Source organism: Mercenaria mercenaria, chromosome 3 (genome assembly GCF_021730395.1).
Source record: "Mercenaria mercenaria strain notata chromosome 3, MADL_Memer_1, whole genome shotgun sequence".
NCBI lineage: Eukaryota > Metazoa > Mollusca > Bivalvia > Venerida > Veneridae > Mercenaria > Mercenaria mercenaria.
This window is the reverse complement of record NC_069363.1, coordinates 4185566-4197174: the sequence shown is the minus strand read 5'-3', so window position 1 is coordinate 4197174 and position 11609 is coordinate 4185566. Positions and strand designations below refer to the sequence as shown.

General features: G+C 33.8%; 1 long non-coding RNA gene across 1 annotated transcript; it reads right to left on the bottom strand.

Annotated features, from left to right (window-relative positions):
• Positions 1-2766: 2766 nt before the first annotated feature.
• LOC128556016 (uncharacterized) lies at positions 2767-6239 on the bottom strand. Its single transcript, XR_008370393.1, has 4 exons — positions 6097-6239; positions 4085-4189; positions 3804-3864; positions 2767-2833 (listed from the first exon to the last, which is right to left on the bottom strand). It is a non-coding gene; the product is annotated as an uncharacterized LOC128556016 (long non-coding RNA).
• Between the last annotated feature and the right edge of the window lie 5370 nt (positions 6240-11609).

Genomic DNA, 11609 nt, shown 5'->3' with positions numbered 1-11609 from the left:
GGTGTATGTTGTGCACGACACGTCCTCTCATCATGGAGAACGTTTATGCCAAGTAATATTTAAATCCCTTGATGAATGACAGAGTTCAGACCGGACAGGAAAAAAAACCTATTGACCTTTGATCTCCAATTGTGACCTTGACCTTTAAGCTAGGGGTCCGGGTTTTGCGCATGTCACGTCGTCTCATCATGGGGAACATTTGTGCCAAGTAATATTAAAATCCCTTCATGGATGGTAGAGTTATTGTCCGGAGAGGAAAAAAGCCCTGTTGACATTTGACCTCCAATTGTGACCTTGACCCTTGAGCCAGGGGTCCGGGATTTCCGCATGACACGTCGTCTCATTATGGGGAACATTTGTGCCAAGTGATATTAAAATCCCTTGATGAATGACAGAGTTATGGACCGGACACGAAACAGACCCTGTTCATGCCATGTTAACATCTGACAGCCAAGTGTGACCTTGACCTTTGAGGTAGGGGTCTGAAATTCGTGCATGACACATCGTCTTATTATGAGGTACATTTGTGCCAAATAATATTAAATCCCTTCATGGATGGCAGAGTTATGGATCGGGCAGGTAAAAAGCCCTGTTGACATTTTACCTCCAACTGTGACCTTGACCTTCAAGCTAAGGGTCCGGGGTTTATGCATGACACGTTGTCTCATCATGGGGAACATTTGTGCCAAGTAATATTAAAATCCCTTCATGGATGGCAGAGTTATGGACCGGACACGAAATTGTGGACGGACGGAAGGACGGACGGACGGAATGACGGAATGACGGACGTAAAAGCGCATTCCTATAGTCCCCGATACTGGTTTTCAACCAGTAGGGGACTTATACAATTATTCTCCGCCAACAGATTATTCTTAATCCGACTAGCCTATAAAGTCTCAATCACTTAAAGAACTTTGAAAATAGATACCCAGAAAATAAAATTGAATATTTAAATTACTATTTCTCTTTTAAAATCGTTCTGCAGGATCATTTAAGAAACTCTTAATTTACGAAAAGGCAAGATAGACACACGAACAGATAAAACTATAGATTTCCTAACTCAAAGAATATAACTTGTGCCCTTTAACATATATTAGAAGAAAAGTATTCAATCGCGTCTCTACAAATGCTGGTATTTTCAAGGCAATATTGCATGCGTATGAAATAATTAACCTTCCGTTTCTTTTACTGTCAAGTTTTCATAATGCAATTCACTAATAAATGTAATTTATTACTATATTGTAAATATTTGTTTCAAGAACAAATGATAAAAACAACCGCATTGTCTGTAGTTGTCATTCAAATATCAAATTATATTACATAATCAACTTTATTTTCTACATATTTCTTTTTTAAAGCTCTTTAAGTGATTGAGACTTTATAGGCTAGTCGGATTAAGAATGATCTGTTTCACTAGTAAATGTAATTTATTACATATATTGTTAATATTTGTTTGAAGAACAAATGATGAAAACCAACCGTGTCTGTAATTGTCATTCAAATATTAAATATATCACATAATTGGCAAATTCGAGATATACAAGCACTATTTTTTTGTACTGGACAGTGTTCTTGCCTGTGCTGGAAATTTCGTCTTACACCCCGGGGTAGTAAGATTACTCACGTGCTGTAATTTATGAATGAATGCTAAATATATACGCTATTATATTAAAATAGCGCTTAAAAGAAAAAACACTATTTTACTTTATTTTGTTCTATTAACTGAAGAATACGGCATACATGAAAAAGAATATTAGAGATATATTACTAGTTAAATGTGCCAATGGAAATATCTGGCTCTGGGGTACTGTTTCGGGTGACTCAACAGGGCCTCTTTACCGCCTTAACAGTTACCTCGAGCCAGATATTTCCATCCTCACCTTTTACCATTGAAACAGTCTTATAAGATATTCACTTGGTAACGCATACATGCAACTGAAACACGTCTAACTCTGAATAGGCTCTATATCTCCATCAAGACTGTCGTATTCAGACGTCTGATCGACCTCTTCTATCTGTGGTGTCGCGTTAACATTTCTATCACTTTTTAAATCTAGATGGCGTGGTTGATGAATAAGAAAGTCATCCAACTGAATTTGCATCGAACCTTGTTTTAAAACACAATCTCCTCCGGCATGTTCTGAATGGGGATATGTGATTTCACCATTGTCAACATTTATCATTGCTTGGAGTAAACACGTTCGGGTAAACAAGTCAGTGAAAATCTCGTTAGTTTCATTTTTGACTGAAGATACCTCTTCTCTAGATATATTGATATGAAGGGTCCAATGATACGCTGTCCTATACCAGACCCGAGAAGATCGACACCAGGAGCCAACGTTATACGTCATAACACAGTACACCATGACATAGGCCAGGAATGCTGATACCATATGATAAAATGTGGAAACGTAATGATACCAATCGGTTTTCCTGTAAATTGACATAAAGCTTCAAAATAAGCATGAATCCTTTTGTTTCTAACCGACTGTCATTATGGACAAATGCACTCTTATTTACACACATTTTTATTTTTCACCTGCGAAAAAGTCTGCGATACTTATTAGGCTTATTAGTTATATTCCCGAATAGATAAATAAATACCATTTCTTTAAAAATAATGCAGACATTTCCATATCAAATCCATCATTAATAATTTTCATGAGTCTATGTGAAGCAGCTACGAGGTTAACAACGGGTATAATTTTTCATTTCGTAGGTTTGTTTTGTGATACCTTTTCAGACAGTGCCTTTCCCTAAAATGAATGATGAAATTCAAGGTATGGAAACGCACTCGCCACAACAACGGCAAAGACCATTGCTAGTATAATTCCTGAAATAGAAATATATTCAAGATTAGTTCATGCGCATGTTACATTTTGCATCTTCAAAATAACTTTTGAATTGTAGGGTAAATAAACGGAAGCAGTGTTTGTGTTTGACGAGTTTTTATTTTTCACGAGCATTAAAGAATAAGGCCATTTTTCAAATGTGTTTGATCTCTTTTGAAGTATATTCAAACGTATAAAGCATCAATGATATTTAATGTGCAGAAATGGAAGTAAAATTTTGATTTCTATTTGAGCTGAGCCTTGTTAAATCTGCCTTACGCTGTTAGCAATCTGGACCCGGTTGTTCGAAACTTTAAACAGCTGATTAACTAACGGTCGATTAACTTTTAGAGTAATATTTCGACACTTCAGATAACATAGAAAAACAATGTATGACTTATGGATTATGACCACTAAAATCTCTTTACAGTAAAATTAAAACATCGCACTTCTGTTTCAACCAAGACTAGTATTTTGATCAGAATTTAACAAGCGATTAGTTTAACAGTCTGTTAAAGTTTCGAACAACTGGGCCAGATCAAAGGCAAGGTTTAGCAAACGCATCTTTCTTAATTCTGTTTCGAACCAAAGTTTTGTCAATTAGCTTAGACTCTTAATTTCAACAAAAAGTATTCTGAAGAAAAAATCTTGAAACACCTATAAAGAAATAAAGTTTGAGCCCAATTTTTGTTCAATGTTTGTAAGAAATTGAACCTGATTAGAATTATTTTTATATTTTACTATCTGTAAAAAACTATCGTATTTCTGATATAATTTTCCCTGAGTTATAACCAGTAAATTTTGGATCTACACAATTCAATCGAACATTGTTTTTTTCCCTTGTCACCTTATGTATTAAATATATATACAAAATATATTTCACACGTATGTAATGACTTCAAGATATATAAATTTGCTCTTTTTCCGAATAAAGAAGAGTTTGTTAAAAGAAAGAAAATGATGCAGAAATACCTTGTACTGAGGAAATTCGAATGCCTTGCAACAAAAATGGATCGTCCAATTCAAGGGAAAACTAAATGAAAGTAAACAAAATTTAAATATACACGACTAGATAGCGTCTAACATTCATTTTATTCAAAAATTGCTTCGACATTTTGATATTTAATAGCAACATATACATGTACTACAAAATAAATACTGCTAAATAATATTCTGGATGAATTCTGATTAAGACAATTTAATTGCAGAAAAAAGTAAAGATATAATAAAATCTTTGACAAATTATACTGTACTGTGCGTTTTTTCCTGTACTCCATAGTTTGATCTGTCATCGTAAAGAACGCCGCTATTAGAACTCGATGAAAATGATCACAGAATCGATTGCTCGGTTACGGCATCTGGTACAATTATGAAATAATGAAAGAAAGAAGTTAAAAAGTAGATTACATGAACGAAGGCTGGTTAACAGCCCATCATTACTGTTTTTGGATTTAGATTTTTGATTTATAGTTTTGTTGATTGCAGGATACGGCAGTTCATATGTAAATAAACTTTGCTGTTTTAAAGAATTGAATATTGACAGTAACTATCCTAGATGTATTTTTCTCTTTAGACATGTATATAAACATTGCGCCCTCCAAGATGTTCAGTCTTTTAACTTTAGTATGTTGCACATGTTGTTCAGTTTAGCTCAATATGATCTATAGATCGGGGAGGAAGTGTGTCGTGAGTTCGATCCCCGGGTGGGACGTATGTTCTCCGTTACGAGTTGATAAAAGACATTGTTTTTGAAATCATTTGTCCTCCACCTCTGATTCATGTGGAGAAGTTGGTAGATACTTGCGGAGAACAGGTTTGTACTGGTACAAACTTACAAAATCCAGGAACACTGGTTAGGTAAACTGCCCGCGGTTACGTAACTGAAATGGCATTAAACCCAAAACAAACAACAACAAAAAAAAAAAAAAACAAAAAAAAAAAAAAAAAAACAAACAAACAAAATCACTTTATAAACATTGTCATAAAAGACCTTACCCAGTCAGTCATTTAAAAACCTGCTTAAACTGTTTCTTCCTTGTCATATGTCAATTCGAAATATGACAGTACATGTCCGTTTCAGTAATTTCGTACATAAACATCTATAGAAAAAGCATTTCCCTCTCTTAAGCAAGTTATAATAAATTTTCAAAGACCAGAAAGGAACTTCTATACAGAAATAATGCAATTTGTGTTTCATGACAAAACAATTCAAATTATTGACCACATGTAAGACTTGGATTCCAAATCTATGAATTATGGCATATGGTTTTATTATACAACACCGATATCCATCGAAACTTCAAAATATATTCAAAGTACCGTTACCGAATAATTAAGCAATGCTTAAGAATTTTCTGATATAAATGGCTTCTATTGCCTTCATATTGTCTTCTTATATATGTTTTGAATCTATAAACACTTATGCACAGTGCGTGTGAAAAATGCTTTGAACTTTCTTGTAATCCTTTTCACTCTTTTAAAGCCTTTGATATGTTTGAAAAGCAGTTACTACGTGATGAAAATGCTTTATAGGGAAGGTAGTATATGCTAAATGATCTTTTTAGGTGGATAAATACAAACTGTATGCCATAAAGGAAATTATATTATGCATCATAAAACTTTAGATCTTCAAATGTGAAATTAACACTAAAATGATAAAATATAACCTTGATAACAACGGATGAAACATTAATTATTGCATCTACAAGCTTTCGATTGCATGGATGGTGCACACGAATGAATGAATGGATAGCTTTTTGCGACTAAGATGCGACTTTTGTCTTTTGACAGTTTCTTTGATATGCAGGCTCCATAACCGCGGATCTCCTCTGTTACAGCCATTGTTTCCTCGTTTAGGGCTACTTCATTATTTTACTGGGGACCACAAGTCGCTTTACATTGAATTACACTCTTTCACAAGTTTCCATGTACACTGCCGTATGAACACATCTGGGATGTCCCTAAATTGGTTATGTGCAAATGTTGAGTTCTTCTCAATCAGCGGATAGGGGGCGTGGACAGTACTATGTATTTCATTACTGTCCGTGAAGAGGCTGAGTTTAAGCGAGCCTGCAAAAGTGTTATTGTTTTGGTGTGTAGCTACCTGTGGAGTTTCTACTTGTTCGAACTAATTTATCAGTTGATTAAATGATGTGCCCTAACCTCTTGAATTGCTCAATCACGATCAAACGTTATCTTCAGTATAACGTGAGACATTTTTCACTTATAAGGTAATTAAGGTTTTTATCAAAAACAAATAGTTTACCTGTCAAGTGTTATCCTTGGCAGTTTGAACTACATCTAAATATTTCATTATGAAAAAACCACCTCATCGTCTGGTATAAACAAGTGCAGTCTTAAGATTAACATGTTGGTTTATAAATATTTTCTACACTTTACGGTTGATAATCTTGACTACACCTATACAATTTAACGTAATGTAAAAAGGTGTATTCTGCACATTAAATATAAACGTGAATATCTTCACATACTTTATGCCGATGCAGTTCATTTATGTCACAATAAAGACACAAGATAAAAAAGTATGGTTTTACGTGTATTTGCTTTGTAATAGATTTTCCGGAATTCGTTAAAAACACTTTCAGTTCATACCAAACATTTTTCTTCTAAGACGTCTTATCAAGCCATCTGCAGCGGCGGGGTGTGAGGCTGCGGGGTGTGACAACAGACTCCGCAGCGACTTTCTGATATAAGACAGACCTGTGATTTACATTGAAATATAGAAAAATTAAATTTTGTTACGACCATTCTGAATTTCTTTTTTTGTAGTGCAAGACGATATGTGTGCCAAATTTTACACAGCCGTGATACGATACTCGTTCATATTGTATGATTTGTGTAATCGAAGCGAAAACACTGCAACAGTTAATAACTAATAGGAATGTCAATTTTACGTTTAACAGATTTATCAAAAAAACTCCAACAAGAGACCCAACATTTCTCACGCGGGCGTTTTTTATGGTACTTTTTTCAAAGTAAACGAACAACATTGCATAATGTCATCCGTTTAAATAATTATTCTAAAACTCCAAAAGAAAAAAATGACTGTAAACAACATTCGGACAGTTTGTTCTCGAACATGATCCGGCATTCCATCTCCATTCTAATCATTGATATGGTGCAAAACATATCATAAACAAAGTATTTTTATATGTAATATTATCGGTTCCCGAAAAGTTTGCAAAGAATAGATGATAAGTAATAGTAACAAAATTGTCATAGCCGTCATTTTATATCTTCAAAGCATTCTTCTTTGGTTTTTTTTTATGTTTCATTCGTTATACCTAATTTACAATGCATTTACTTAGTCAGATTAAGGAACACGCAATATACACTGGTAAATAGCAGATCATACGCTTGCAGTGAGCCAAAACGTCTTCTAGATAAATGATATCTTATTCTGGTAGAAACGAAACCTGTCGCATGGTGCTATGTCTCTTGTTGACAGTTCATGTGGGATAACATGGACCTTTATCTCTTTTAAATGTCAAATCAATAGCTGACTCCTGCAAAGGGGGGTTATAATTCAACAGAGCCCCTTGTTTTAAATTGCAAGCTGTTTTGTTTAAATTTCGTGCTTACTAAAAAGAAATGAACATACGTTTCATCCCCAATAGCACCATTAGATTCCCCACCCTAAAAACAAAAAAAAATCGGATACATTTTCAATAATCTTTGGCCGTCCGGACACTAGAGCGTTTTTGCGTGTCTGTCATCAAATGGGGAATTTAATTATCTCGCATAATTTCGTCGTACTTTAATTTTGATGAAAAAAAAAACAAACAAAAAAAAACCCAGCTACAAGTGATATACCTACAATATTCCTCTACATCAAAAAGTTGCTATATGATAACTTCAGACGTAGCCATGGAAAAACGAATCAATTACTGAATCAATCCAACATTTAAATATGTTTGCCCGCATTGTAACTATTATATATTCATATGTATTATAAAATATCTCATTGGTCCATACGCCAAGCAGACAACAGGTCTTTATATAACCCCAAATTTCATTTGCTTTTACACATTTATTTTCTACCATTTTTGTATCTGTATGCATAAAATTAGATTTGAGAAAGCTATTACACATGAATACACATGTCAATGGTGAATCCAAATTTATAGAAGTGGAAAACTTCGCTTACTTGGCATACTGGGGCAAATCGAGGACAATAATATGATATATGAAAAACCTTTCGTATCTTAAAGGCCGCCTTTGCCTAAATTACAGGTATAAGTAAAGAGTATCTCTTTTGCATGTTGGCTGATTTGCGCGCAAACACGTGAACACGACATTTCCGATATGGCCGAAATCAGCAACCATAGTTAAACAGCGTGGACGTGCAAATGTAGGTAGGTAAAATTTGTAACTGGTTAATTGCTGTTTCAAAAGTTTCATTTGAACGTTTTAAAAATACTATAACTGTCTTAAAACATTAATTTCCCCATATTCCGTTTATCTAAATGTAGTACACTTATACATACCATGAAGTGAAAAACTGAAGATCTAAACATCTCGTTTTCAACAATTTACTGATTGTCCTTTTGGAACTCGGCCAGGGTTGGCTGATATTAAACTCTATATGTTAAAATACGAATAAAGAAACATGTATCTTTCCAAAGGACATTTCACTAACTAAATCAAATCATTAACACTTTAATTATTATAATGGCTGATTTCTGCGGTCAATCGAAGTCATATGTAGTCTTCAGAGCATTATCTGTAACTCATCGCTAAAAATGCCGGTTAAAATGCATCCCTAAATCTGAAAGATATCGCGCTAAACATGTTAAAATACAACAGTTTTGTTATTTTCTGTCTTCTGATGTATTTTCATCAAAATTGATAGTGAAGTTATCCACTGGATAACATTTTGGGTTTTCTATATATTAGACAGAATAGTTTCTTGAACATGCATCCGAAATTTAATTGTTGCTATTCTATGTGCTATGAAATTAACATGTAATATTTCAGTGATACAAAATAAAATGCAGTTTCGTTCAGATTTTTTCTTCAACAGAAAATGTTTGTGTGTATTTCCGTACTGTATTCGGTATGTACATTTGTGTAAAACAATAAACTGGGTTACCCAAATAGGGTCTCAAAAAGGAATTTCGTGGCTTGGTTAACCATAACCATATATCTGTTCATTGTCTATTCGCTTATAATTACAATAAAATCGAACTTTCGAATACTTACATTTACTATGGGATATTAACGAACATTAGAAATAAGATCAACAAATCAGAGATCTATTTCATTTCATCATGTTTAAATATCTATTATGTTCTTATATTTTTTTCGTCATTTTACTGTAACATACAAATAACCCTTATAATTTTGTCCATATCCCCAGTTAATGCATCAGTGGTGGTTTAGCTCACATTGCTCTGAAATATTATTCTAGTGAGTGAATCATTCTTAGAAGTTATTCAATGTTATGAATAGTGGTCATCGTACTTTATTTCCTTTCATAAATAAGTACATCATATTGATCTTTTCTCATATCCTTTATTTATGACAATTACCACTATGTGTGAAAGTAATAAGTTTCCAAGTTTATTGTTGTGATTGTGTTTGCGACAAAATCATTTCATACTTGCATATGTCAATTTTATCTTTAAAGCCTACCAAGGTTTTGAGGATATTTCGGTTTGAAATGTGATTCCAAACTGAAAATCACAAAAGAACATTGCATTTAATATTACAGTAATGAAAGAAAATGAAGTACTAGATATTTAATTGGCTATAACTCTACGAAACTGCCTTGTTGAATGCAACAAGTATTTTTGCTGTAACTGTATCATATTTTAGTGCTAGAAGAAAGAAAGAAGAAAAAATATGCGCGAAGTTGGACTGACAAAGAAGTGAATGTGGTGTAAAATGGTGTACATCATAAAATGATAGTAAACACTAAATATCACGGGCACATGGGAAATGTGAGTTATACGAAAAATATAAATACATTTTATTTGATTCGAAACGTTATACTTCGAATACGGTTTGATTTTACCGGCTCTCATACGGGTATTATAATATGGTTTGAAATATTGGTTTTTATTAAAAACCTACGAATGTTTGTCCGAAATAGCCTGTTATTCACTGATGCAAAAAAAAAAAAAAAAAAAAAAAAAAGCTGTATTCAAATCTAATTGCAAATGTTTAAAATGTTTAATGGTGGGACTATTTGTTTTAGGTGCGACTTTCCATGTGTCGAAAAGTTTCAAACGACTCTTCAGCTTCATTGTTCTAAATTTATAGTTCATTTTGTTTGATATAACAGTAAGAGTAGTATGTTTATAAGAAGAGGGCCATTAAAGCAGTATCTGGATCTTCAGTGACGCAATCGGCTCTCACATCGGATCACATTCGGCGCAGGTATCTCTGGCAAAATCCACTCCTGCCGAATACAGCATTGTATGTGAAGGTACTGTACTAATAATACTATTATATGTCACTGCATATTATTATTAGATTATTACTATGGTAAAGATGATAACAATGATGATGGTGGCTATTATTGTTGTTAATATTATTATTACTAGTTATTATACAATATTTATGTATCACCCTTTTCATACATACAACGCATTCAAACCTGCTTTACAACTTGAGACATTGTATCGGTAAAATTACAAAAAACTAAACATTATAACATAAATATTTGTATAAAACGAATAAACATAAATCTTATTAAGGTATACACCACAAAATATATTCAAAATTATTCGGTACGTTTGTAAAATGTTGTACAAAGAAACGGGGTTTGAGTAGATAGTATGTCTGCATATTTATCTTGTACTGGGAGAGCGTTCAATAATTTGGAAGCATTGTGCACAAAACCAATTATATGTTAATGTATTTTTTATTACAGAGAATCAAGTTGGCAAAAACTATGACTATGACTTCTGATCTTATGTTTCTGACCGGCCATGTCGTTATTTTAAACTTGGAAATTATCGTGTAGTGACTTGAAGGTGTTAGTAAGATTTTAGTTCTTTACTCTGAATCTCACTAGTAACCAATGTAGCTCGGTAACATGGATATAAAGGGACGCTTACTTACAATGCGAGCTGCCACGGTCTTTTGGACATGTTATATTTGTCCAGAAGGTGTTAGAAATATCCACAAAGAAAAGCATGACAAAAATACAATCTTGAGGAAGCCGGGCTATTCATCTGGGATTTAGTGTGCCGTCTGATGTAACCTATCCTGCGTAGTTGTACATACAGGATTGACTTACTGTTCAATGGTCATATTAAAGTCTAGCATTGCGCTGATTTTATCACAAAGTCACTAACCTTTCCCTTTGGCCGGAACTATACTTTGATTTGAACAGCAATACTTCTGTTTTATTGGCAATTTGAAATGCATACAGGACACGAAAGCGATGAAGCAGCCCTCAGTACCGCACAATGCCTCACCAATTATAACACATTCTAATTGCTTGAATTACATGCACAGCTTAGAGTCGTCGACGTGATGCATCAGTCTATAGCGCCCGCGTATTTCATCCGCAGATTTAGTTTAAAGTATTTAACTCTTCGATTCCAGTTATGATCTCCAGCATTTATTGTATTTTATTAGTAAAATTGCATATAACTCGCCATCAATGTTGACCTTTTCATAACGGCATCTTTTACTATGATGACATTTAAGCATGGGCTCTGTCTGTGACTCCGAGTAGTTGTTCAAGGCAGAGTAACAGTGTCTGGTGGCAAATGATATCAAAAGCTGAGTGCACCAGAACAGTAA